Consider the following 26,188-nt stretch of genomic DNA (forward strand, 5'->3'; position numbering starts at 1 on the left):
AGCACCATGGGTCTCAGCTGCTCCAGCTCCAGCTGTAACTAAAAGAGGCCAAGATACAGCTCAGGTCATTGCTCCAGAGGGTGCATATCCCAAGCCTTGACAGCTTCCACACAGTGTTGGACCTGCAGGTAAACAGAAGACATGAGTTAAGCTATGGAAGCCTCCACCTGGATTTCAGAAGATATATGGAAATGCCTGGATGTCCAGGCAGAAGTTTGCCGCAGGGGCAGAGCCTTCACAGAATACCTCTACTAGGGCAATGCAAAGAGGAAATGTGGGGTTGGAGCCCCCATGTAGAGTCCCCACTGGGTCACTGCCTGGTGGAGCTGTGACCAAACAGCCACTGTCCTCCAGACTTCAGAATTGTAGATCCACCAACAGCTAGCACTGTGCATCCGGAGAAGTGCAGGTGCTCAGTGTCAGCCCATGAAAGCAGCTGCAGGGGCTGTATCCTGCAGAGCCACAGGAGCAGAGCTGCCCAAGGCCTTGGGAGCCCATCCCTTGCATCAGCATACCCTGGATTTGAGACATGGAGTTGAATGAGATTGTTTTGGAGCTTTAAGTTTTAATGAGTTCCCTGATGAGCTTTGTACTTCCATGGGGCCTATGGCCCCTTTGTTTTGGCCAATTTTGGAGCATTTACCCAAGGCGTGCACCCACATTTTATGTTGGAAGTGATCAGCTCGCTTTTTATTTTACAGGCTCATAGGAGGAAAAGACATGCTTTGCCTCAGACAAAACTTTGGACTTGGACTTTTGAGTTAATGCTGGAATGAGTTAAGGCTTTGGAAGACTGTTGGGAAGGCATAATTGGTTTTGAAAGGGAAAAGGACATGAGAATTAAGAGGGGCAAGTGGTGGAATAATATGGTTTGGCTCTGTGTCCCCACCCAAATCCCTCCCCACATGTCAAAGGAGGGACCTGGTGGGAGGTAATTGGATCATGAGGATGATTCCCCCATGCTGTTCTGGTGATAGTGAGTGAGTTCTCATGAGATAGGATGGTTCAAAAGTGTATGCCTGCTTCCCCCTTCAATCTCTTCCTCTCCTGTCACCTTGTGAAGAAGGTACTTACTTCTCCTTTACCTTACCCCATGATTGTAAGTTTCCTGAGGCCTCCCTAGCCATGCAGAACTGCGAGTCAATTAAACATCTTCCTTTATAAATTATCCAATCTCAGGTAGTGTGAAACCAGATAAATACACTTACTTTATTGTGAAAATATTTTCTAAACAAAACAACTTAATTTTTTCTACTAAAGACAATGATTTAAGTGTGTAATGGACATGGATCTTAGAACATTCTACATGGCTATCTGTCTATGTACTCCCTTTAAGTTTTATTTCAAGAATTACACTTGTATTATTCATATTGCTGCTCCCAGTGATTGGCACATTGTATATGCTTAAAAATGTTTTCTGAATATTATATGGAATGTTCTGAGCAAATTTGATGATGAAAATGACAGAAAATCAAATATATCTGGTAGTATAAAAGAAACACCACCAAGTGCTTTTAGATTTGGTCAACAGCTTCTACTCCTTAAGTTACTGACTATTGTGGTTCTCAACAGTAAATCATTTTTCAAAGGTTATACAAAGGAACAACATATTCCAAGATAGCTGCATCCAAGATATTTGGAATAAACCATTAAATCCCTTAAATGAAATATTCACAGAAAATATCAGAGAAAAGCTCATAGGAGCACATTTTACCCTAAGCAAGTGGAGTAGCTAATGTAAGCATTCATGGCTTCATTGTTGCTTCTTTCCATTACTACTCTGGAGAATAATCTTTTCCAAACACCTGTCTGATCTTGCTTTACACTCTTCAGCAGGTCCACACCACCCATGAGAAGGAACTCAGACACCTTGCCCAAGGCTCCAGCACTCAGGCTCCAGCTCATGTTTCTGGTTTCACCTCCACTCCCTTCTACACTCCCGCATATCCACCCACACTACTCCTAATTACTGAAGCACAGCTTGGTGTTTCAGCCTACATTCACACTTGCTGTTCCCTCTCTCAGAAACATCTTTTCCACTTACTAGCAGAATTTGTCACTTCTTCATGCTTATTCTCACTATATAATCTTTTCACACTTCTGCTACATTATCACCTCAAATTGCAAAATCTTGTTTATGTAGCTACACCTACTAGATTGTAGAGACTATGTCATACCCATCCTTGTCCTTGGAGCCTAGCATAGTGTCTATTATAAAGCTTCTAGTAAAGAGATGCTTGGTGATCCTCGACAGGAAGGAAAAAATGAATGGATGGATGAGTAGATGGATTGAAAGGTTGATGGATGAATAGACAATTGAAGGTAAGAAAGAAAGAAAACATTATCCCTCAGAAGGTAAGAAAGAAAATGTTATTCCACATGCAAAAGTGCATGAAGGAATTAAACATTCTTAATGAGTGTCTTTGTGGCTTCCCATTCAAGGAATTTTGTTGTATTTAGTCCCTAAAGCCCAGGAGGAAGACATTTTACTCTCCTAGTTGCCCCACCTGAAGAGTCTAAACTATGTGCATCTCCAGTTGTCCTTTCTAGAATCTTCTAAACTTATGCTCATCAATACGGCAACTGCCATCCTCATGTGAATATTGAGAACTTGAAATACAGCTACTGGGACTAAGGAAATAAACTTTTAATTTCATTTGATTGTCATTAATTTTAATTTAAAAAACTCATACTTGATTTGGTAAATGGAAAACTTTAATTACGTTTGAAATAACTCATATAAATAAATCAACTTTTTAAACTGTAAGTTTCATGTACTCTATATACAGATCAGATATTTCTAACAAAAAATTAGCACCTGAATTTCTATGTGCTGAAAGTATAAAATAGGCATTGGATTTTGAAAAGTTAGTACTAAATTTAAAAAACAGTAAGATATCTTATTAATATTTTTATGATAATTACATGTTGAAGGGCTCATCTTTGGATAGATTAAGGAATATATGTTATTAAAATGAATTTTACGTGTTTTATTTTACTCATTGTGGCTACTAGGAAATTTTTAATTGCATATGTGCTTGCATTATATTTCTACTAGATCAGAACATGACAAGTACAGGATCTTGTCTGCTCCTCAGATAGAAAGTAGTGATCAGGTTCAGTTTTAAGTCCTTCCATGGAAATTCTGTTGTATGGACATCAAAGTACAGTTGATTCTTGAACAATGTGGGGATTTTGGGGGATGACTTCCTACTCAGCTGAAAATACAGGTATAACAATTGACTCCCCCAAAACCTATCAATAAATAGCCTACTATTGATTGTAAGCCTTACTGATAACATAGCCAATTAACATATATGATGTATATTATGTATATTGCACACTATACTCTTACAATAAAGTAAGCTAGATAAAAATAAAACGTTATTAACAACATCATAAAGAGGAGAAAATATCTTTACTATTCATTAAGTGGAAGTGAGTCGTCTTAAAGGTCTTCATTCCTATCTTTACATTGAATTAGTTGAGGAGGAGAAAGAAAAAGTGGAGTTGGTCTTGCTGTCTCTGGAATGGTAGAGGTGGAAGCAGTGCAGGAGGTAGAAGGGGAGGCAGGAGAGGCAGGCACACTTGGTGTAACTTTTACTGAAAAACATCCACTCATAAGTGCACTCATGCAGTTTAAACCCATGTTGTTTAAGCATCAACTTTAAAGGGAAAAGAGCACTCCAGTTAGATATCAATAACTAATTTTGACATCTATTTTGTTGGTTAAATATTTATTAATTTTCAGCTCAAAAACACCTACCGTAATGTGCTCTGTGATTCAGGAACTGAGACTTTACAAAACTTATTTCCCAGTTCTCATTTGACTTCCTGTAAGTTTTGGCCAATAGGAGGCACTCTATGGGACCTGGAGGTGGGACTTCCTGTCTGTCTTCCTGTTCCTGTCAAGCTCACCCTGAAAGCAGCAGCACTTTTAGCTCCAGCTTCTTTGAGCACTCCCAGAACCACTCCTCAGTGCCTGCTCCAGTACCAGCGTGAGCAGGGTAGCAGCCCCTCCACAGAAATCTTACCACCAGCTTTTTCCTCTTTCATTCACTCCCAGTCCTGGGACTGCCAGTGTGTTAGTCCATTTTCATGCTGCTGATAAAGACATCCGAAGGCAGGACAGTTTACAAAAGAAAGAGGTTTACTGGACTTACAGTTCCACATGCCTGGGGAGGCCTCACAATCATGGTGGAAGGTGAAAGGCATGTCTCACATTTGCAGCCGACAAGAAAAGAGAGCTTGTGCAGGGAAACTCCCCTTTTAAAACCATCAGATTTTGTGAGACATTCACTATCAAGAGAACAACATGGAAAAGACCCATCCTCGTGAATCAATTACCTCCCACTGGGTAACTCCTACACGCGATAATTCAAAACGAGATTTGGGTGGGGACACAACCAAACCATATTAGGCAGCTACTCCTAAAGTTACTATTTCAGTGTTAGTGTTTGCTTTTTGCACTTTAAGTTTCCAATACCTTTGTAATCGATGACTCACGTTAAATTCCCTTTGCAAATATATAATGTGGTTCTGTTCTCCTGATGAAAACATGAGTAGTACATGTACATTTGTAAATGTAAAGCACCCCTAAACATAACTTAAACATAAAAGGATAAATCACAATAAAAGCTTGAAAATAACTAGAACGGAATTACAATGAATATATTATAATCAAAAGCATGAGATGCAGTTAAAGCAAGTTTTAAGGAGAAATTTATTGTCCTAATTGCTCTTATTAAAAAAGAAAAAAATCAATGACCTAATGATACAAATAAAGATGTTTTTTTCTAAGAATATAAGAGTAAACCCTAAAATGAAGAAAGATAGACACAGTAATAGTAGAAGTAGAGATAACATAATAAACTTAACAGAAAAAATGAACAAAATCAAAACCTAACTCTTTGCAAAAAATAATAGAGTCATATCTGGTGATATAGCTCAAGGGTAAAGAAAGAAACTAAAAATTAAAAAAATGCAGGAGTTAGTAATATGAAAGATCCGCAGATGGAGAAAGAATTAGTAAAAAATAGAAATTAATAATATGAAATAATCATAGATAGAGGAGACTGAAAATATAAGAGGAAACTATGAACAACTTTATGCTGTATATTTAAAATCATATAAATGGAAAAATAATCCTGGAAATATTGAATTAACAAAACACTTTTCATGAACAGTTGGACAAGCCAAGCAGAACTAAATACATTGAATCACTATTTAATCATTGTTGTTTAAAAAAGAAAAAAAACAGTTTTAAAACCTGAATAGATTTTACCTGCAAGTTCAAACAAATAGGAAAGATTTCATATCTGCTTTCTTCCAGCTGATGAACAGAAGAGAAAATGTGAGAGAGTATTTCACACTTCATTTTATGAGTCTGGAATAACTTTGATGCTGAAACTAGAAAAGAAACTATGAAAAAAGAAAATTACAGGCAATTTCATTTATAAATATAAATGAATATCAACTAAATAATCTGAAATAAAATACCACAAACCGAATTAAACAGTATGTAAAATGATTAATTTGGGATTAATTTAGAAATGTAAGGGTCATTTTCATTGGAAGATATATTAATACTTTTCACCATATTAGCAGAATAAAGAAATAAAGCTATCTAATCAATTAATATAGGTCACTTGATGAAATCCAAAACCTATTTATAATTAAAAAAAAACTAGCAAACTGGAAACAGAAAATAACTCTGTTAATTTTCAAAAACTAACAGCTTACTCACTAATGAAACATTTATATTCCAATAATAGTTCAATAAAAGCCATGTGACTCCCATGTCACTGCTTAGTCCAGCACTGAGTTGGATTAGCTAGAACAGGAAACACAATAAATAAAAGCATGAGGACTGTAAATGAAGAGATCAAACCGTCGTCATTAACAAAATGCATAACAGGGTTTCAGCAAGGTTGTTAGATACATGTTCATTTTATTCAGTCAATCACGTTCCTATAAAGAGCCATGATTAGAAAATGTTTCTTTAAAAATATACCATTTACTGTAATCCTAGCATATTGGGAGGCTGAGGTAGAAGGATCACTTGAACCCAGGAATTTAAAACTAGCCTGGGCAACATAGTGAGACTCCATCTCTATAAAAAACAATAATAATATATACCATTTACAATGGCAACAAAAATAGAAAACATCACATAAGAAATCTTACTACAATTTTCAAAATTCTTCAGGAAGTTATTGCTTTCATACCTTAACTCTGTGTATGTATGTGTGCGTACATAAAAACACACACGTATACATATACACACAAACAGACACCCTTTTCTGTTGTTATGATAGAATGATGTTGAGCTTTTGACTCTACCTAGTTTAGTTTATAAATTCAATGTTATTTCAATCAAAACCCCAATAGGAATTTTTTGGAGCATAACAACTCATTCCAAAATTTACATGCTAGAAAAAAAGCCAACACAATTTTAAAGATCAATATGGTGGGACTTAGACTTCCAGACATGAATATTTAATGTAAAATTATATCAATAAGTGAGAGAGTGGTAATCAGTACAGGGAGACCAATAAAACCAGAGTAGAAAATCCAGAATCTGACCTATGCATATCTGGAAATTTGTTTTATGACAGAGGTAGCAATAGGGATTAGCAAGTGTATTATTTTAGAAAATGCCAGCTGCTGTGCCAGATAAATACCACAATATTTTAGCATAATAGAAGTTCATTTCTGCCTCATAAGAATCCCTGATTGGCACGTACCTCTCCTAAAAACTATAATTCAAGAACCTAAGCTGTCTTAGTCTCTTTGGGTTGCTACAACAAAAATTATAAGTAGCAGAAATCAATTTCTCACACTTCTGGAGGCTGGAAAGTTCAAGATGGAGATGCCAGTAGATTTGGTGTCTGGTGAAGGCCTGCTCCTCATACATGGCACCCTCTTGCTGTGTCCTCACGTGGTGGAAGGGGTGAGGCAGCTCTCTGGGGCTGCACCTCTATGAAGTAATCACCTCTCAAAGGCCCCACCTACTAGCACTATCATCTTGGAGGTTAGAATTTAAACCTATTTATTTTAAGGGGACACAAAGATTCAGACCATAGCACATCCTTTCAACCTTGTGGTTCCCAGTGCCTGCAACATATGGTGTCTCTGTCCACCTTGACCAACCAACTCAAGCTAATGGAAGAAAAGTGTGAGGTTCCCCTTGCAGGAGTCACCTATTCAGCCAGCTTTGGAAGTGTGCATGGCATGCCCTTCTTTTTCTACTGTCTAGAACTCAGTCATATGGCACCATCACACTCCAAGGGTGACTAGGGGAAGAAGTCCAGCTTGCTCCAGGAAGAAGAGAAGTCAGGTTTGATGAATAGTTTATTTGTCACTGCCATAATTGGAAAATGATGGACTGTTTGACGAATAGTGCAGGAAAATTACTTTTGCTTCCAGAATAAGAGAGAATTAGAAATCCACCTCACACCACTTACAAAAGTGTACTCTAAGTGGATTAAATATTTCAGTGTAAGAACAAAAACTCAGAAAAAAAATGAAGAAATATTCTCTATCTTCCTAAGTTAGTCAAGAGTTTTTTTAAATACCGAATACATGTATCTCAAATTAAAATAAAAGGACATAAGACACAAATATCTTTTACTAAATTTACTAATGGCACTATAGAAATTGAACTTTTAAAACAATGAATATAGTTAAGAAGACATCACTATCCAGAAGATCTACAATTATCTACAAAAATCTATAAGACAATAAGGAAAATTTAGGCGGTTACAGAGAAAAAGTTGACAAAGGCTATAAATAAGAAATTCAGCCAAGAGAGAATCTGGACAACCAAAGACATCAAGAGATGTGCAACCTCACTTTATATCAGGGAGACAAATACTATAAGAATGGAACATTTAAAAAGGAAAAGAAACAAGTTGATAGTCCTAAGACTTGGCAAGAATATGCATAAGTAAGACCTCTTAGACACAGTTGGGGGAATTTAAATTGGTACAAAATACTTTGGAAAATAAATGGTAATATCTATTTAGATTGGAGACATTCATTATTCTGTGATCCAACAATTCTACTTCTAGCAGCACACCCTAGAGAAACTCTGTACATGTAGGGAGTCAAGGTTAAGAATTTTCATTCTAGCATTGTTTGTAATGGCAGAAAATAGAAACCTAAATAGCCAACAGGAGAATGTATGAAAATTGTGATATATTCATACTTTCAAATACCATATAGCTGTTAACATGAATAAAGTACAGATCCGTGTCACAACATAAAAATCTGAAAATCGCTGTGTTTAGAGTGGCAGTATGTTAGATGTCGTGTATCACATGATGTACATAATATAAAGTTTAATATTAAGCAAAATACATAAATTATGGATAATAAAGACAAATATGCAATTTATATGGGAAGAATAAAGTATGTTAAAGTGACAGTTTGTTGACTTTGAGGAGAGAAAGGAAAGGAATGTTTGAGAAAAGGGTGAACAGGAGGCTTTAATTACTTTAGTAATGATGAATTTATAGACAGAAATAGATAATGTTAACGATTCAGCAAATGAAGGTGTGATGGTTGGGTACGGTTGTGTTTATTATGATGTGCCATCTTTTTCTGTATGCTGAATATTTTTTGTAATTTAAAAAAGACTCAGAAATAACAATCTTACCTCTCTCCAGGCATCCTTCTTTTCTCCTAAAAGGTCTATTAAAATCCTTTCCATGATTCTAATTTTGATAATTCTAATTTCATCTGCCTCAAGGGATAACTAAGTTATAGGGCATCCCACAACTACGACTGTGAATGTGTGCTCACCTGAGTGGAATAGATTCGGATTTGAGGACAAGTTCTTCAAGAGGTGAAGTTTTAATGAACTCTTTTCTTTTCTCTAAGCTGAAGCTGATTAAATAAAGGAATTTTCGAAACTCATATGCAACTTAAGGAAGTGTGACACAAACATACATCTACACACATATACTCATACTTTAACATGCAGGGTGATGGACACAGCAGCCTCATGGGCCTGACCTGTCCCCAGTGGTGGCCACGGACTGCTGAAGAAGGGAGCTCTGGGCTAGAATCTCCATAACTGAGAGGAACCCCCTGCAGCTATTCCAGGCTGGTAGCCTAACAGAAGAAAGGAAAATGGAAAAGATTAGCGTGACTTGGACACGAATCACATCACCCATGCCTATAAGCTACTTTCAGAGATCATTCCTCAGCTGGACTTGAGATTATAAAAATAAATAAAATTGTGAAGTCAGGATAAACAAGTCACATAAAGGCAGAAAATTTTTAGTCATAAAATTACTTTAGTTATCATCCTAACTGTATTGTCATCATACTAGCCATAATACTGTACCTGTGTACCTGTGAATAACATTTTTTGTTTGTTTGTTTGTTCGTTTGTTTTTTGATGAAGTCTCACTCTGTAGCCCAGGCTAGAGTGCAGTGATGTGATCTCGGCTCACTGCAAGCTCCGCCTCCCAGGTTCAAGCAATTCTTTTGCCTCAGCCTCACAAGTAGCTGGAATTACAGGGTTGTGCCACCATGCCTGGCTAATTTTTGTATTTTTAGTAGACACTGGGTTTCACCATATTGACCAGGTTGGTCTCGAACTCCTGACCTCATGATCCACCCACCTCAGCCTCTTAAATTGCTGGGATTACAGGCATGAGTCACCGTGGCCAGCCAGTTTTAAATAGACTGATAATACACTCTGCTGTGCCCAGGACAGTGTTGGTTTATATCTGTTGTCCTAGCTTAACTGTCTGTGTTACCTCCTTCCCCTCTCAAAGCTCTCTGGTTTGGACACTACCTTTTAAGTCATATATATTTTTTTAAGTCTTCATTTGAGTTTTATTTTTGACACTGATTGGGAGAGCTGCGGTCTCTTGTTTTGTCTCCCTGAACAGGTTTCCTCGCTGGCAACACTAAATGTAACAGTAATACACCTTCATCTCTTCCACTCTTAAGGCCAGTCTCCCACTAAGTCATGTTGATGTCCATCTTAAATCTCTGTCTTCTTGCCTCTTAACCCCTGGTCAAAGTTGCCATGTATCTCATCATAACAGGCTACATGATTCAATTCCTCTATTTAAGTCAGATATAAAGGCAACAGTGTGTATAAAGATGCTTTATAAACTGATGAAGCCCCATACCATGTTAATAATTGTTTTCCTCTGTTTTTTTGTTTATTTGTTTGTTTGTCTTTGGTTTTGGTTTTGAGTCTCACTCTGTCACCCAGGCTGGAGTGCAGTGGTGCAATCGTAGCTCACTGCGGTCCTGACCACCGAGCTCAGGTGATCTTCCCATCTCAGCCTCCTCTCTAAGTGGCTGGGACTACAGGCACACACGGCCACGCCTGGCTAATGTTTGTAATTTTTGTAGAGACAGGGTTTCATCATGTTGCACAAGCTGGTCTCAAACTACTGGGCTCAAGTTATCTGCTTGCCTCGGCCTCCCAAAGTGCCAGGATTACAGGCGTGAGACACTGTGGCCAGCCAGTACTTGTTATTTTTAAATATTCTATCATTGTATTTAGGATATTTTTCAGTCAATACTACATGCTGGGCACCTTGGTAGGTTCTGGGAGCAAGACGGTGAAGAAAGAGATGGTGTCATCAATAAGCTCACAGTCTAATGATTGGCAACCACACCTTACACTACCAGAAGAGTGGGTGTTATTATACCCATTTCCAGACATGAACACTTAGTAAATGCTAAAGGACTTGATGAAGGTTGGAATAACAGAGCCAGGGTTCCAGCTCATTCTTCCTCATCCCCATTCCTCTGTTGCCCTGTGTTTGCGATCTTCCTCCCAATGCCAACCATCACGGTCACACAGAATAAGACTCAGGCAATGCCCTTATTCAGAGCCAACTTTCTGTTCCTTGAAGACTGTGCCCATGCCCATCTGGGGTTCCTATTCCTCCACCACTCATTCCTTTCCTGTGGCTTAGCCAAGGGACTACATTCTGGATGTTTCCGTTTTCTTGCCAGGGAAAGGAGATATTAATGTCTGCTAGTCAGGCTAATGCCAGGGTCCAATGAGCCAAGGATGAGTGTGTGAGGGTGCTGAAGAGTTGGCCAGCCTGGCCCCTCTCTGCTGCCTAACCCTGCCCTCCTTGATCTTACCCACTAACCTCTGTATGTGCACCATGTGCTCGGCTCAGGACTTGATGCCTGGACACCAAGGTGCACACAGCTACATGACCGCTGCCCTCCTGAGCTTACACACAGGAAGACAGGCATGGCCCATAAAGGGACCTCATGGAGAGTTCTAATCACAGCCAGCATAAGCACAGGGGAAAAAACATAGCGTCTCTAATGGGGAGGTTGAACTTACCTGGGGAGGATCTTGAAGGCTTTCCTAGGCCTGTAAAAGCAGAACAAATATTTGAAGAATAAGAAAAAGCTAATTAGGAGAAATGGGTGTGTGTTATATCCCTGGCAGAAAGTTCAGGGTAAGCAAAGGGCCTGCATCCACATGATGCTTCAGGAATGAAACAGAAGAATGATGATGCTGAGCCTAAAGTAGGAGGGCCAGGGCAGCATGGCTGAGGCCAGAAGAGGGTGGAGGCTGTGGGGGAACGTTTCCATCCTCAGGGCAGGGAAAGGCCATTGAAGGCTTTGAGGCTGGGAGTGTCGCTGGCTTCTCCCAGAGTGCATGCGGAGAACTGATGGACATGACTGGAAGCCACTGACCTACTAGGAGGTAACCACTATCTAAGAACTGCTCTAAAAGGAGCCAGGCAATAAAAAACAAAAATACCTCTTCCCTTGACTTCATTCGGGTCCAGCTTCTAGGCCACTGAGGAGGGAAACATCCCTGGACCAGCTTAAGCAGGAGCCATAAATCTCTCTTCAAAGGCTCAGGACGTGGCAGGGACAGAGGGGCAAGAAGGAGCTTGGCTTCCTGCCACCAGACCATGAACTTTGCAGACTGAGGGGTCCTGCAGGAACAAGAGCCCAAATCCTCTCTCTCCATTGTGAGGGCTTCTGCATTGAGGAGCATCTCAACGCTGGTTGGCCTCCAGTCTGCACTGGGAATGGCAGGCAAGAAAACCACAGGAAGGGTATCTTAACAATGCAGGTTCTGAAGGCTTTTCTCCCTGCACCCAATTCAGAGGATGTTGCACTTTGCGGGAAGACATCTCAATTATTTATGTTAAGCATTGGAATGCAAACTCTCCTTTTTCTTTCTCCCCAAATAATAGCGTGTGGGGAATTTTGGTATGTGAACCAGATACAGTGGGGCTGGTCTTACAGAAATGGAAATAGAGATCCCCACCCTATCCACCACTATCCACCACTATCCACCACTCCAGCAGCTGGGACGAAGTACATCAGCAAAACCCTAAGAAGCCAAGGCAGCTTGAAACCCTCGATCTCAGCAAGAAATTAGGAAACGTGGGCTGGCCTTCAACATCATGGCACCAAACTAAGAAGATCTGTGGGTGGCCGCAGGAGCTAGAGACTCAGTCTTGATCTTGCCCTCACATTTGCCTGGGTGTGTTATGGGGGCATGGCTTCTGGACCTGGGGTCTCAGAGCCGTGCTCAGGATCAAACCCTGCCTCCTGCTTCTGTGTCCCCATAAGCAAGTCTCTCAAGGTCCTGCAGCTGTTCCTCCCTTGACAGAAGGATTGGGATTGTGAGCCTGGTTCTGAGCAGGAATGTGTTGGGCATGACAGTTCATTCATTCATTCAACAAGGACGTGCTGAGAACCTCTTGGGAACCATCCTGATAGATGCTGGGGGATTGTTTTAGTTTCTTAGTGTTGCCATAACAAATCACCACAAACTAGGTGGCTTGCAACAGTAGAAATAGATTGCGTCACTATTCTGGAGACCAGAAGTCTGAAATCAAAGTGTTGACAGGCACAGTTCCTTCTGGAGGCTCTGAGGGAGAATCTTTTCCATGCCTTCTAGCTCTGGGTGCCATTCCTGGCTCGTAGACACATCACTCCAATCTCTGTCTTTGTCTTCACATGTGTGTCTCTGTGTCTGCATCCCTTTATCTAATGAGGATTCGTCATTGGATTCAGGACTCACCCTAACCCAGGATAAACTCATCTAGAGATCCTTACTGTCATTGTATCTGCCAAGACCTTACAAATAAAGCCACATTCTGATGTTCAAGATGAACATATCTTTTGGGGGCCATAATTCAACTCACTGCAAAGATGAAAAGAAGTTTCAAATACAATCCTTGCCTGCAAAATTCCCATGATGTAGGGAGGGGCAGACACACGAATGGAAAGCTGCGTTGTACTCCACCTGTCTGCACCCCAGTGGCTCACGGAGTTTCTGTCCCTAGTCACCTTGCATAAGGCCTTAGGGAGAAAGGGAGACGTTTTACAACAGAGCTCTGGCCTCAATTCACAGCATGGCTATAATGATGGTTCATATTTTTGTTGCTGTGGACTAGGCTTTGCCAGAGACCCACAGGGGCACTTGATTTGACTGTCTGAGAACGATTGTCCCTTAGCATAGTGGTTTCCGTCTGAAATACTTGGGTGTTTCTATAGAGAACCACCCCCGCCCAGATGTCCATGGACCATCTGAATTGAAACTTTTGAGATGGAGCCAGGGCACGGGATGTTGAAATACTTTCCAGGTGAGTTTGATGCACAGTGAAGGTTGAGAACACCAGCTGTTCTTAAAGTGTAAGAGCTGACCTCATGAAGAGGAAGGCTAGTTCAGGCAGACGTTAGTTCAAGCTGCCTGAACTGCCTGAAGGCTAGTTCAGGCAGCTTGAGTGAAGGCCCAGTGGTGAGAAGCTGCCTGGTTTGTTGGATCCTGGGAGCTGGCTGATACTCGGGAGTGTCCCATGGAAGGCGATGGCCATCCGGGCAACAGAAGAGCAGGGTCCTTGAGTGTGGTGGTGAGGAGGGGCAGGGGGGCCTTCTCCTGAGGGCCTGGGAGATACCAGTCCTGGCTGGTGCCTAGCTGGGCGCCTGATGGACAGTCAGTGCCTAATTAGGAGACAGAGCATCTGACTCAAGTAAGGAAGCAGCAGATGGGTCAAAGACAGAGACCTAAAGGGTGTTTACAGGCACGGAAGGAGCAGGCTGGGCTGCTCCATTTGGCCCGCCTTTGATCCTTAATCCCAGCCTCAGGTGGGTGCGCCCTGAGCCAGACAGTGCTAATCAGGGCGACAGGAGTAACACAATGAGCTCAAGTGGAGCAGGGCCCAGAAGACAGAGAGAGCAAGAGAGAAAGGGGAAAAGATTCTTCACGGGATAAAATTACCAGCCAAGGCAGAAGGCGAAGAGGCAGAGGGGTGGGCTCCCCCGCCCAGGAGGCAGCCCTGGCCACCCCCAGCTTCCACCCCGGCTGGAAGAGCAGATGCTCCCAGCCTGTGATGTGAGCCCCAGAGAGGGGCCGGTCGCTCCCTGCCGTGAGCACAAGGGCAGGGTGGGAGACAGAAACGGGGGCCTTCTGGAGTAAATGGCAGGAAGGAGGGAGGGGGCAGAGGCTGCTGGCCACCTTTGGCCACTGCCAACACTACCCTTTTCCTCCTGTGATGTGACTAATGACAAAAAATTAACACAGCTACAACTGCTGTGTGTGTTTCAAGCTTAATGAGAATTTTAAAATAGGTATCGCAGTGATACTTAAATGAATACTTCCTTTCCAAAAATCAAATAAATAAATAAAAAGAGAAGAGAAGGGGGAAAAAAAAGATGATGGCTTTGAGATTTATGCTGCCACCCTTGCTTGGATGCCGATCACTTATCTGGATAATTAAGCAGTATCAGTGAGCAACCAGATCCCTGAAACTTGATATTAATCCATCCCTCTTAATAGTAACACAGAGCCGCAGCGGCAGAACTCAGCCGAGACTTCTAATCCCCCTTTGCTGGCGTTCCAGCATCAGCACCCAGCATTGCTTTCCCGAAGTAGCCGAGACATGCTATCAGCAGCTTAAACCTCATTTCGGCTTTGAATCAAAGTCTATTAGGCAAGTCTAAAAGAGTCAAGAGGCCTACAGATTCCGGAGAGAGGGAATCATTCATCATGGCTTTGCCGACAGGCCAGGGAAGAGGCAACTGGTTTTTAGGACTGTCTCTCCCTGAGGTATGTCTGTAAACCAAAAGCTCTTTCTGAATTCAGGGCACCCAGGATTTTGCCACTTGGGTGTCTGTCTTTGCATTGGATCTCTAGGCCTGTCAGGCCAACAGGCTTTGTGCCCCCAGGGTGGGGAGCAAATGCCCACTGGTGTCCATGTCAAATATCAGGGTTTGTGTCTGTTCACTTTCAGCCTGGTTTCTGTCTCTTGGCTTCATCTTCCCTTCCATTTCTCTCCTTTCTCTCTGGGTAAAACCTTGGCTTCTGGTTCTTTGTCTTCTTATTCTGGGCTTATTCTAAGTCCAGCTTGGATTTTTCGGGGGATTTCAGGAAGTACAGACATATTCAAGTACAGTTTGGTGCAAAAGTAATTGCTGTTTTTGCCATTGAAAGTGATACAGGCCAGGTGCAGTGGCTCACGCCTGTAATCCCAGCACTTTGGGAGGCCAAGGCAGGTGGATCTCCTGAGGTCAGGAGTTCGAGACCACCCTGACCAACATGGTGAAACCCCGTCTCTACTAAAAATACAAAAACTAGCTGGGGGTGATGGTGCATGCCTGTAATCCCAGCTACTTTGGAAGCTGAAGTAGGAGAATCACTCAAACCTGGGAGGCAGAGGTTGCAGTGAGCCGAGATTGTGCCACTGCACTCCAACCTGGGTAACAAGAGTGAAACTCAGTCTCAAACAACAACAACAACAGAAGTAATGTAAAAACGCAATTACTTTTGCACTAATCTAATACATTCAGTCAATAAATGTTTCTTTCCATATCCCATGGGGTTTCCAGGAAAGAGAAAGCAGAGGGAACTCATGGACAAGCAGAGCCCATGGCCTTCTAGGCATCAGGACATTCAAGCAGCCACCTACCGCTCCACTCTTGCCACCCCATTGCCCTGGTGGCAGGACATGGGAGGGTCAAACTTCTCCCCTCACCTGAGGCTCTGCTATCCTAACATCCCAGTCACCCTCTGTGGCTGTCTCTGCTGCTCCTGCCTCCCCATCTACTTTTCTCTGGACATCCACATCAAATCCTCCTGAAGATGGACCCCAGCTGGTTCATTGAGACTGCACCCAGAAGGGGGAGACTCAGTCTTCAGTGACCTCATGGAGTCACCTCATAGCTGGATAGTCCCTGGGTGACAGCTTCTAGTGTAGATTTACTTCCAATGTTCAATCAGTTTGGCAAAGAGGGTCGAGGCCACAATGGACAGAGAAACATGGAAGTTCAAGCCAACAGAGTGGCTCAGAAGTGGGATGCAGATGCTGCAGGCACTTGGAGCCTCAGTAGTTCCTCTCCAGCATAGTCGAATTCAGCTGCCAGCTATCTTTACTTTACATTACTGCAAGGATCACACTGTCCCTAGTTGCTTCCTGGGATGAGTTCTTGCATGCAAGTTGGTGCCCCAGGTAACCACCACCTCCCCCGTTTTTTTTTTGAGATGGAGTTTTGCTCTTGTCACCCAGGCTGGAGTGCAGTGGCATGGCACAATCTTGGCTCACTACAACCTCCGCCTCCCAGGTTCAAGCGATTCTCCTGCCTCAGCCTCCCAAGTAGCTGGGATTACAGATGCCCACCACCATACCTGGCTAATTCTTTTGCATTTTTAGTAGAGATGGGGTTTTGCCATGTTGGGCAGGCTGGTCTCAAACTCTTGACCTCAGGTCATGTGCCCGCCTCGACCTTCCAAAGTGCTGGCATTATATGCATGAGCCACCAAACCTGGCCGGTAACCCTTTTAAGAGAGGACAATGTCAGCATTGGAAGGAATGGAATGGGCCACTTGCAAAGTCCAAAGCGTGGATCCATAAGATCAGTGCAAACCAGAGGTAGCATCTGGTCCCTGTGGAAGATCTCAAAGTCTGAGCTGTCTCAGGCTGGTAGGACACAAGAGAGGCCAGAAGTGATTCATAGTTTTGTATACCCAAGGATAAGTGCGAGGACACAGTTGAGGCAGTTGAGGCATAAGGGATAACACCATGCAGAATTCTAGGACCAGGTCCAGCCATGGAGGGCAAGATGGATCACGGAGCTTAGCTGAAGGCACAGGCTTTGAATACTCTTGAGGATTCCCCCATACAAACACTAGCATGACTCCCAAAGCAGCAAAGTGGTCTAAATCCTCACTTAGTTGGCTCAACAGGAGAAAAGCAATAAACATGGAGGTTCTGTTGAACACACACATCAGGGCAATGGGATTGGAGCCAAACAGAAAGAAAATGCAGTGACAGTGAGCTCAGAGGCCACATGAATCCAGCAGCCACATGTGTGTGGCAGGAACGTGGGCCATGTGAGGGATTTTCTGAAAGGCAGGTGTCCCATAGGTGGGTGAACCCCCAGGGCCAGGTACTGCCTATCTCTCACTCACTTCCACAGGCACCCTTTTCTCAATGTGTCTTGTGCCCTTTTAAAAAATATCTTTACCCAGAAAATGCATTTTCTGAAATTTGAGAAAAATTGAGGGGAAATTCATGTAACATAAAATTAACCATTTCAGAGCGAATGATTTTGTGGCAATTGTACAACAATGTGAATGTCTTTGTTCTTTTTAACCCGACATCTCACGGTCAAGGGTCTGAAGCTACTCCTTATCTCTTACACGGTCTCTCTCTCTTTCTGCAACAGAAGTGTCACCTTCCCCAAGGGATCTTCCCTGACACTATGTCTCATGCAAGAGGAAGCAAGAACTTATTTTTTTTTCCTAGATCTTTATTGCTTCCTTCAGGGGTACCATGAGACCTAAGGAAATAGCTGGCAAGCAGAAAGACAGTCTGTTTCCTTCCTTAGTGACAGAGCTGGACAATCCTTTACACCCATGTGTGCTCCCTCCTGGGAAACTGCATCACACAATTTATTGTGATTTTGCCGGGTCCCTCCAGCAGTGGAGGCCTGCTTTCCATGTACGACATGAGACTTCACGTGCAATCCAGGGGTGCTGCCCTGTACCCCCATCCAGGAGCAGATCTTTGTGGGAGAGAAGACATTTTGTGTTGCGTCTGAGGGTAGGGTGATCCAGGCCCAGAGAACCAGAACAGCCAAGGTGAGGAGTGGGAATAGCGTCTTCTGCCCTGGCAACATTTTCAGGTCCTTCCCACCTGTGAATATGTGTGGTCTCCTGACAGCCTGGCACTGGAAAGGCCAAGGCAAGGAAACAGAGTGAAGGTTGTCCACTAGGTGACGTTCTGGACCTAGGGTCACCTGGGGATTATGGGAACACAAAGAAACAGGCCTGTCCATGAACATGGACGGGAGACGTGGTTGAGGGAACATGAATTGTTTACGTATCCAGGCCTGGCAAAGATCTCAGGCAGAGGCTTTTAACCTGAGCTTTAAACACCAAGGGTATCTTGGGGAAGTTTTCCAAACCTGTGGAAACCGGGCAATATCGTCGGTGCAATCCCAGCATGTATAGGCTTCCCTGCTTTATGCCCACCTTCTCAAACTCCTAGCTAAGGCTTGAAATCCCTCAGAAAACAGGAACCATTTCTTAGCTTGGTAGTGAATATCTTTGTTTCTTAGATTGACGGTAAACATCATCTTGGCAAAGATAAGTAAGTCAAAAAAAGGAAGAAAAACGAGGGAGAGAGAAAGAAAAGGAGGAAGAGAGAGAAAAAGAAAGAGAGAGAGAAGGAGAGAGGGAGGGTTGGAGAGAAGGAAGGAGAGGAGGGAGAGAGGGAGGAAAGAAGGAAGCAAGAAAGGGAATGGGGAGGGAGGGCAGAGGGGAGGGAGGGAGGAGAAGGAAGGAAAGAAAAGAGGAAAATAACAATTATTTTTGAGGACACACGTTTGACTATGTTACATCTACTTTAAACTCCCCAGTGGCTCTCTGATCATCATTGGGAGAGACCCCCATCTTTGAGGGGCCTTCAGTGCCCAGAAAGCTCTAGCTGCTCTTTTCTTCTCCAGCTGCATCCCGCACTGGTTCCTACCTCCCTGTTCCCTGTCTGCCATCTTAACTTTTATCAGGGCTACTGAAGAGGTCTTTTACTCCTTCTCTCAAACTTCTGCCCCCCACCCCGAAGCTGCTGCCTGAGCTACCTCCATTGCACCCAGATTCTGCTCAACCCTCAGATTCCAGTTTAGAACTTTCCCAGGATGCCTTTGCTAGCCATTCTTGATGAGAGTCAACTCACAATGATTTTCTTTGGGAATTCATTAGTTTGTCCTTCAAGGCAGGTGAGGAGGGAACAAAGCCTATTTCTCTCACTACAATCGTGGATGCTCTGTGGCCATTTCTCTCTTTGGATATAAACACCCTTTTGGGGGGCTTTGGAATCTGCAGCTCAGACCCAAGGCCCCTACTCCCCATTCCTGTCTATGTGGCCTCAAGTGATAACTAAGTTATAGGGCATTTATATAAGAGACAGAGTTGGACAATCCCTTACTCCCAGCTGTGCGCCCTCCTGGGAAACTCCTGCATCACACGATTTATTGTGATTTTGCCAGGTCTCTTCAGCTGAAGAGGCCTGCCCTCCATGTATCACAGGAGACTTCACGGACTGTCTGGGGATGCTGTCCTGTACCCCCATCCAGGAGCAGATCTCTCGGGGACAGAGGACATTTCTAAATGACAGAGCTGGACAATATGTGGCATTAGGTTAAACCCATCAATAACTGCTCACAATTATTTGGTTTTATTTTCTCATAAGTAAAGTGAACATAACAATACTGACCCTGAATATTTTTGAGACTTGGAGAGAAAGCATATAAAAAGGCCTGAAGCAGTTGCAGAATGCAAAGCACACCTGGTGAGCCCCGGCTGTCCCCGCAGACCTGCCTTAGATGGTTCCCGTAAGACCTTTCCACGCCTTTGTCCTCACCTCCCATCCCCAGGCCCCTAGGAAGGCCTGATAGCCACATTGGCAAGGCAGCTTTGGGAGTCCGCTTCCTCTGCAGGGCCAGCCCAGGCAGGGCAGGGAGAGCCAGGGCGGCTCCATCCTTTTATTTGTAAAATAATGATGGACCCAACTCTTCCGTGACACAGAGGAGGGTGGCAGAGGGAGGGGCACACACGTATCGACAACCCAGGGCCTTGCTACCTTTACCTTTTCATTTCTTATTTGTACAATAACGGTAAAATGTTTTTACAGAGTAAGCCAACGGTGCTACAGAAACTGAATTAGAGCGTCCTTAATTAATATGTCAGAATATAAGAAATGATGAAAATATGTATAATTAAAATCTTGCACTAAAACAGGATTTGAAAATGCGACAAAAATAGCAGCGCGGCTTTTTTTTTTTTTTTTTCCCCCTCCCTCCCGAGTGGCCTCCCTCCTCTTTTCCTCCCGAAAAATAATAATAATAAAAAAAGAAGTGTGAAGGCTGTGGCAGCTGCCGCCTGCGTCGACCTCAAAGAACAATTGGGTCGCTGGAGCTGACAGGCTGGTCACCCCCAAATTTAGACACAAATTGTCGAGATTAAAAATTCTCCCCCAATCAGGTGCCGCCTGCCTTATTTTCATACAAAGATGCCGCAGGCTGTGTGCTATGACAGCTGGACGTGTTGGTTCCCATACAAGCTCACGCAGTGATAAGGCTGTTCAAGACAGGTGCTGGGGAAAGCCAAACTCCTGAATAAATATACAATTACAGTAGGGCAACATCGAAAGAGGGAGTTATTTATTTATTTATTTATTTTGGCTCCCAGTGTGACACAAAGATGTCTGAGGGCATGACCCTGAAGGTTGGTGAGGCAATTAACCTGGGTTTAAGGAAGAACGCACTCAGCCCCATAGCCCCTGCAGCCCCCAAAACCAAAACGTGACGGAGTCTCTCCAGACCCAATTCCCCTCTGTCTCCAGAAAGTCCTGGGGACGAACTGCCTGTTTGTGCTCAAGAGGGAGGAACTTGGGGCTTTCTCAGACCAACAAGGCACTCAGACCCAGGGGCACGGGCATCTTCTCATCTAGGAAAAGAAAGGAGAAAACCCTCTTCTTATCCCTGGAGATGGAGCGTCATGAGACAGGATTTTGGGTTTATCTGAGGAGGGAGTCGGGTGCTTGGAAAATTTCTTTCTGGGGGCTGCTCTCTCTAAGTCACCACCGTAAATGCCAATTCCCCACTCCAACCTCCAGAGAGGCGAAAGGGAGGCTCTGCCAGTTGGGTTGCAGTTCTTACTGGGAATAAGATGACCCATGGAGAGGGGAGTAAGATACAGTATTTATAAGCCCATGGCAGATGAGGCCAGAGTCTTTAAAACAGAGCCAAGATCCTTTTGGTAAATGTGATCAGAGATGTTCTGGGGCACCTGGTCAGGTGTGTGCATGGGAGATGGACCTAGACTCAAACCTTGGTTGCCACACACTCTCCGTGTGACTGTGGGCAAGTTACTAACTAGGACTCAATTTTCTCACCTATTAAATGGGAACCATATTACCTACCTCCTGGGCTTGTGGTGGAAATAAAAGAATTATGGAAAGATCTGTAGTTCATACAGAGACAGGCTGCCCAGAGACTCTTGCCAGGAAGTGATCCGCAGACAGCACCCAGATCTCAGACCCACGTGCATACCTGGAAAGACAGCCCACATCTGGGGACTGAGCAGGGTGGAAGTGCCTGGGCCCAGCCATCAGCCAGATGCCTTCTGGTCTCCTGGGGGCAGTGCTCATCCCAGAGCTGGGCTGGCCGACGTCTGCTGGGCTCACTGCCCCACTTGTGGGTCTCACCTGCCTTCTCTCTCTGGTGTAGATCCCTGATAGGCATCGTGTTTCCAAACTCCATGTCAGCATCTGCTTCCTAAGAACCCAATCTCTGCTAAGATCTTAACTCCAGTTCTAGCCTAGGGTGAGCACTGCAAATGGGGGCTTAAGAATTGCCAGCCCTGCCCTCCTAGAGGAACCACACCGGAATGAGTTAAACCTGAGAAAACGGACACCAAATCAAGTGCACAGTGGTTTCGGTGCGGAAGAAACACTGTGTGCCCAGGAAGGGGCCTGGACTTCTGGGAGCCTATGAGGAAGGGGAGTGGGGGGCAGAGACAAAAAAAAAAAAAAGAGAAAGAGAGAGAGTTCAAGAGACTGTGATTATTCAGCCCTCCTGCATTCAGGAAACAGGAGAATTCAGTTCCTGGAGAAGTATTCTCAGCGGGGTGAAGGAGACAGCCCCTGTGAGCAGAGCCTACTCCCCATATCTTGTTTCTCAACTCATCCAGCATCATCTGGATTCTCGATCTGGATTATTGAGTCCATTGACACTAGAAAGAAAAGGCGTGGAAAACAAAGCATACAATGAAACAAAACTCTGGATCCTGGGAGGTTCCGTCTTAACACACTGACACGTGTCAAATACCAGCTGGAAGTGAACACCAGCTCCGCCATTTGAAAATGCCATCATATGAGCCTGTGCTGAAGCTTGCCGAGCCTCATCTCCAGGCTCGTCCTCAGGAGGAGATGAGTGGATGTATAATAAATGCTTAGCACTGCTCCAGGCACCAAATGGGAGGACAAGACATGGCCATTTCTCTTCCACAGGCAGAGACCCTTGACCTTTGGGTTGAGGGTACTTGTAAGTCACTAGAAGGGGCTTCCAGTCTTTCTTCTGCCTGCTATGAAGCCCTGAGGTGTATTGTCTCTAAAATTTATGTCAGACAGTCTATGACTCAAAGTCACTTCTCCTTCTCTGAGTGTCTTTACCAACCAGTGCCATTCACTTGGCTCTTGGTGTCCCTGGATCCCTGTGTCCCCTATAATGCCAACACACAATAGGTTCCCCCAAAATAGGTGAGTACATTCAACCACATGTGGGACTGATGGGAAAAACTTTATGTTTTCTGGGCACCTTTGGGCTAATTCGAATGGGAAAGACACATGAACAGATAATGTCTGCGTAGAGATAAACAGCATGCTCCACTCCTTTCAATGCGACACACATCACCTCTGCCAGCAGAGGGTGGGTTCATCCCGTGCTGTGTTCTGGGGATTGTCCATGTGTTCTCTAACCTTGACTGAAGTGTCCTCAGGCTCCCTGGCCTGGTGATATCAAGAGTACCTTCTGCAGAAACTCAGTGCTCCCCCTGCCAAAGAACTTCTGCATCATCTCCGCCACTCCCCACTCCTCAGTCTCTTCCTTCTCTGGCCATTTAGTCCTCATCACCTCCCATAACATTTCACCTGTTACCCACTGGTCATTCACAGAATAGATGTCATCCTTCGTGCTTCATTCATTTGCCAAGGAAGTGCTAATTAAATACCAGACAGCAGTGGTTAACCACTTCGATAGAAACACTGAGTGTGCTCCAGGATAATTACCACACAGGGCACTCAAAGTTAGATGTTAGACATTATATCAGACACCTCATCCACAGGTAAATGGACCATCCTGCAGCGTGAGTAGGTCCTGGGCTCACGTTATCTCTACTTAGTACTTGCCCACCCCTAGAGGTTCAGCCGTCTCTTCCTCAGATCAGAGACTTGTTTCTCTTTCCACAGTCTTCTCTCTCATAGCCCAAGAACTTCCAGAAAATGATCCCTAAGCAGTTCCACATCCTACAAAAAATAAAATATGGATGTGCATGATATTTATGTGCTTATATATGCTAAGAAAGAATAAAGAAGAAAGGGAGAGAAGAAGAGAGTGAGGGAGGGATGAAAAAAGAAAAGAAGGAAGAAAGAAAGAAAAGAAAGGAAGGAAAGAAGGGAAGGAAAGAAGGAAGGAAGGAAGAGAGAGAGGGAGGGAGGACAGAGGGAAAGAAAGAAGGAAGGAAAAAAGAGCAGAGGGAAGGAAGGAAGAGAGGGAGGGAGGGAAGAGCGAGGGAGGGAGAGAGGAAGGAAGGAAGGAAGGAAAGAAGGAAATGACTGTTATTATACAGAAAATTTTAACTCTTTAATGTCTCAAATTCATCTTGTAAGACCAGGCTTTCAGTCTTCATAGCCAATAAGCCAAGTAAGCTAATTTCCCAAACATGAAAACAGTCTTTTCAGTCTTTTTTTTTTTAGACAGAGTTTTGCACTGTCACCCAGGCTGGAATGCAGTGGCACAATCTCGGCTCACTGCAACCTCCACCTCCCTTCTTCAAGTGACTCTCCTGCCTCAGCCTCCAAAGTAGCTGGCATTACAGGTGCCCACCACCATGCCCAGCTAATTTTTTGTATTTTTCTTAGAGATGGGGTTTCATGAAGATAAACTCTATCTATTCTCTGACCCCCTCCACACACACACACAGCTGGAATAGAGAAATGCCTACAGGAATCTTTAGAAATAGCCCTTTGCTCATCCTTACCACCCAAACACAGGGACAGGATTCCTAGTGTGTTCTGGGCTCAGTTCTGAGAGCTCGCCACGAAACCTATGACAGTACAAGGAAGATCCTATTTTTATTCAATTTGACAGATGAGGAAACATCTGAGAAAGTGACATGATTTGCCTGAGCTGCTAAGTGGCTGAGCTGGAATTGAGTTGTTGAGGGGGACTGGCTCTAGCATCCCCACCTGCCCAATAGCCTGACACACACACACACATGCATGTGCGTGCACGTGTGCACACACACACACACACACATAGATACAACCCTGGCATTTGCCATTGATATATAAAACACCACCTGTCCAACTTCAGAGGAGAAGCCTTTTCTGGGTCTGACTGCACAGTTCCCACTGACCCTCTGACATATAGCTGAAGCATAGCAGGCAGACTCTCTGCTGGCTGCTTCAAAGAGCTGCCTAGAAATCAGCAGAGGGCACGTCCTGCAAGTCCTTGCCCATGGTCCCTACCCATGACCAAGCTGGAGGGAATGACTGCCCAGCCAGCTCTAACAGGCCCACGCTGCTTGCCCATTTCTCCAAGACACTCTGAGATTCATGCTTACGTTAGGTCAGCCTGAGGGTGTGGTGTCTCTGCGGAGTTCTCAGATCCTCCCTAGAACTTCTCTGAGCCAGCACTGGCATTGCAGCAGCCTTCACTGAAAGAACTGTACTTCTCCAGAGAAAATAATTTGCTTTATTTTATGGACATAGGGGCTCATGTGACTAATTCTGTCTCCATCTTGGGATGCTCTGTATGTCTCTGACTTCTATGAAGGACCTAGTGCCTCATGCTGGTTATTAACTTTACCCTGGCTTGATGACATTTCTTCTATAATGCTTTCAAATTTTCCCCAATTCTTTACTCATTTCTGTTTTGTTGATCCAGGTACATTACTGCAGCCTTTCTCAAGTCCTTTGAGAGTGAGGCTGAATACCTGCAAATAGTCAAATAAAATCACCAATTTGATGGCCTTTACAGTTTAAAAATGGAGACGATGTTTTGGCTAAGGTCGACTACTCTGTTTTTACTCTATTTGTCCAAGGTAGAGAAGCAAGTTTGTGTGTGTGTGTGTTTGTGCAGTTGAAAGGGAAGCAGGTGAATTTGCAATGAGCATATCCTGCAAGGTTTTCCTCCAGGTGGCTGGAGGACTTCACTAGTTTCCAAAGTATCCAAAGTGCTGCCCTGGAAAGCAGGTGGATCAAAACAATGTCAATGGACTTGGGAAGTACTAGCCTCCTGAGCCATCACCAGGCAGAGAAGTGGCCTGCCTTGGCCCTGAGGTGGGAAAGCAGCCCAGCTACTGCTGGATAGGTGTTCATGCCTCAACCCTGCACCTGCTCCCAGAGGAGGTGCAAAGGGTAAGAGGATCAGGTGTTCTTGCGAGTGCCCCCATGAAACCCAAGCTCTGTGCTGGGGAGCAGGGCTCGGGTCTCATCAGTGGGTCACCCTGCCAGCTGGGGCTGCGTAATGCCCACCAGTTGGGATGAGGAAGTGTCACAGGCAGAGGCAAACTGCATGGCCACTGCAGCCGTCTGTCTTGTTGCATTTGTGTATTGCCTGTCTCCCCCACTAGACTGTGTAAAGTAGGTACTATATGCTCTACAAAGGGGGCACATTTGCCTGTTTAGTTCACCTGTACATCCTCACGGTTTAGAATAGGACTGTCATTATAACAGGTGCTCAGTAAGTATTTGTAAAAGGAAGGAAGGAGGGAAGTAGGAAAGAAAGGATAGGGAGAGGAAGGGAGGGAGGAAGGGAGCGAGGGAGAGAGGGAGGGAGGGAGGAAGAAAGGAAGGCAGGAAGGCAGGAAGGCAGGCAGGAAAGAAGGAAGGAAGGAAGGAAGGAAGGAAGGAAGGAAGGAAGGAAGGAAGGAGGGAAGGAAGGA

Source organism: Rhinopithecus bieti, unplaced genomic scaffold, assembly GCF_001698545.2.
Source record: "Rhinopithecus bieti isolate Rb0 unplaced genomic scaffold, ASM169854v2 scaffold_41913, whole genome shotgun sequence".
In the NCBI taxonomy this organism is placed as follows: Eukaryota; Metazoa; Chordata; class Mammalia; order Primates; family Cercopithecidae; genus Rhinopithecus; species Rhinopithecus bieti.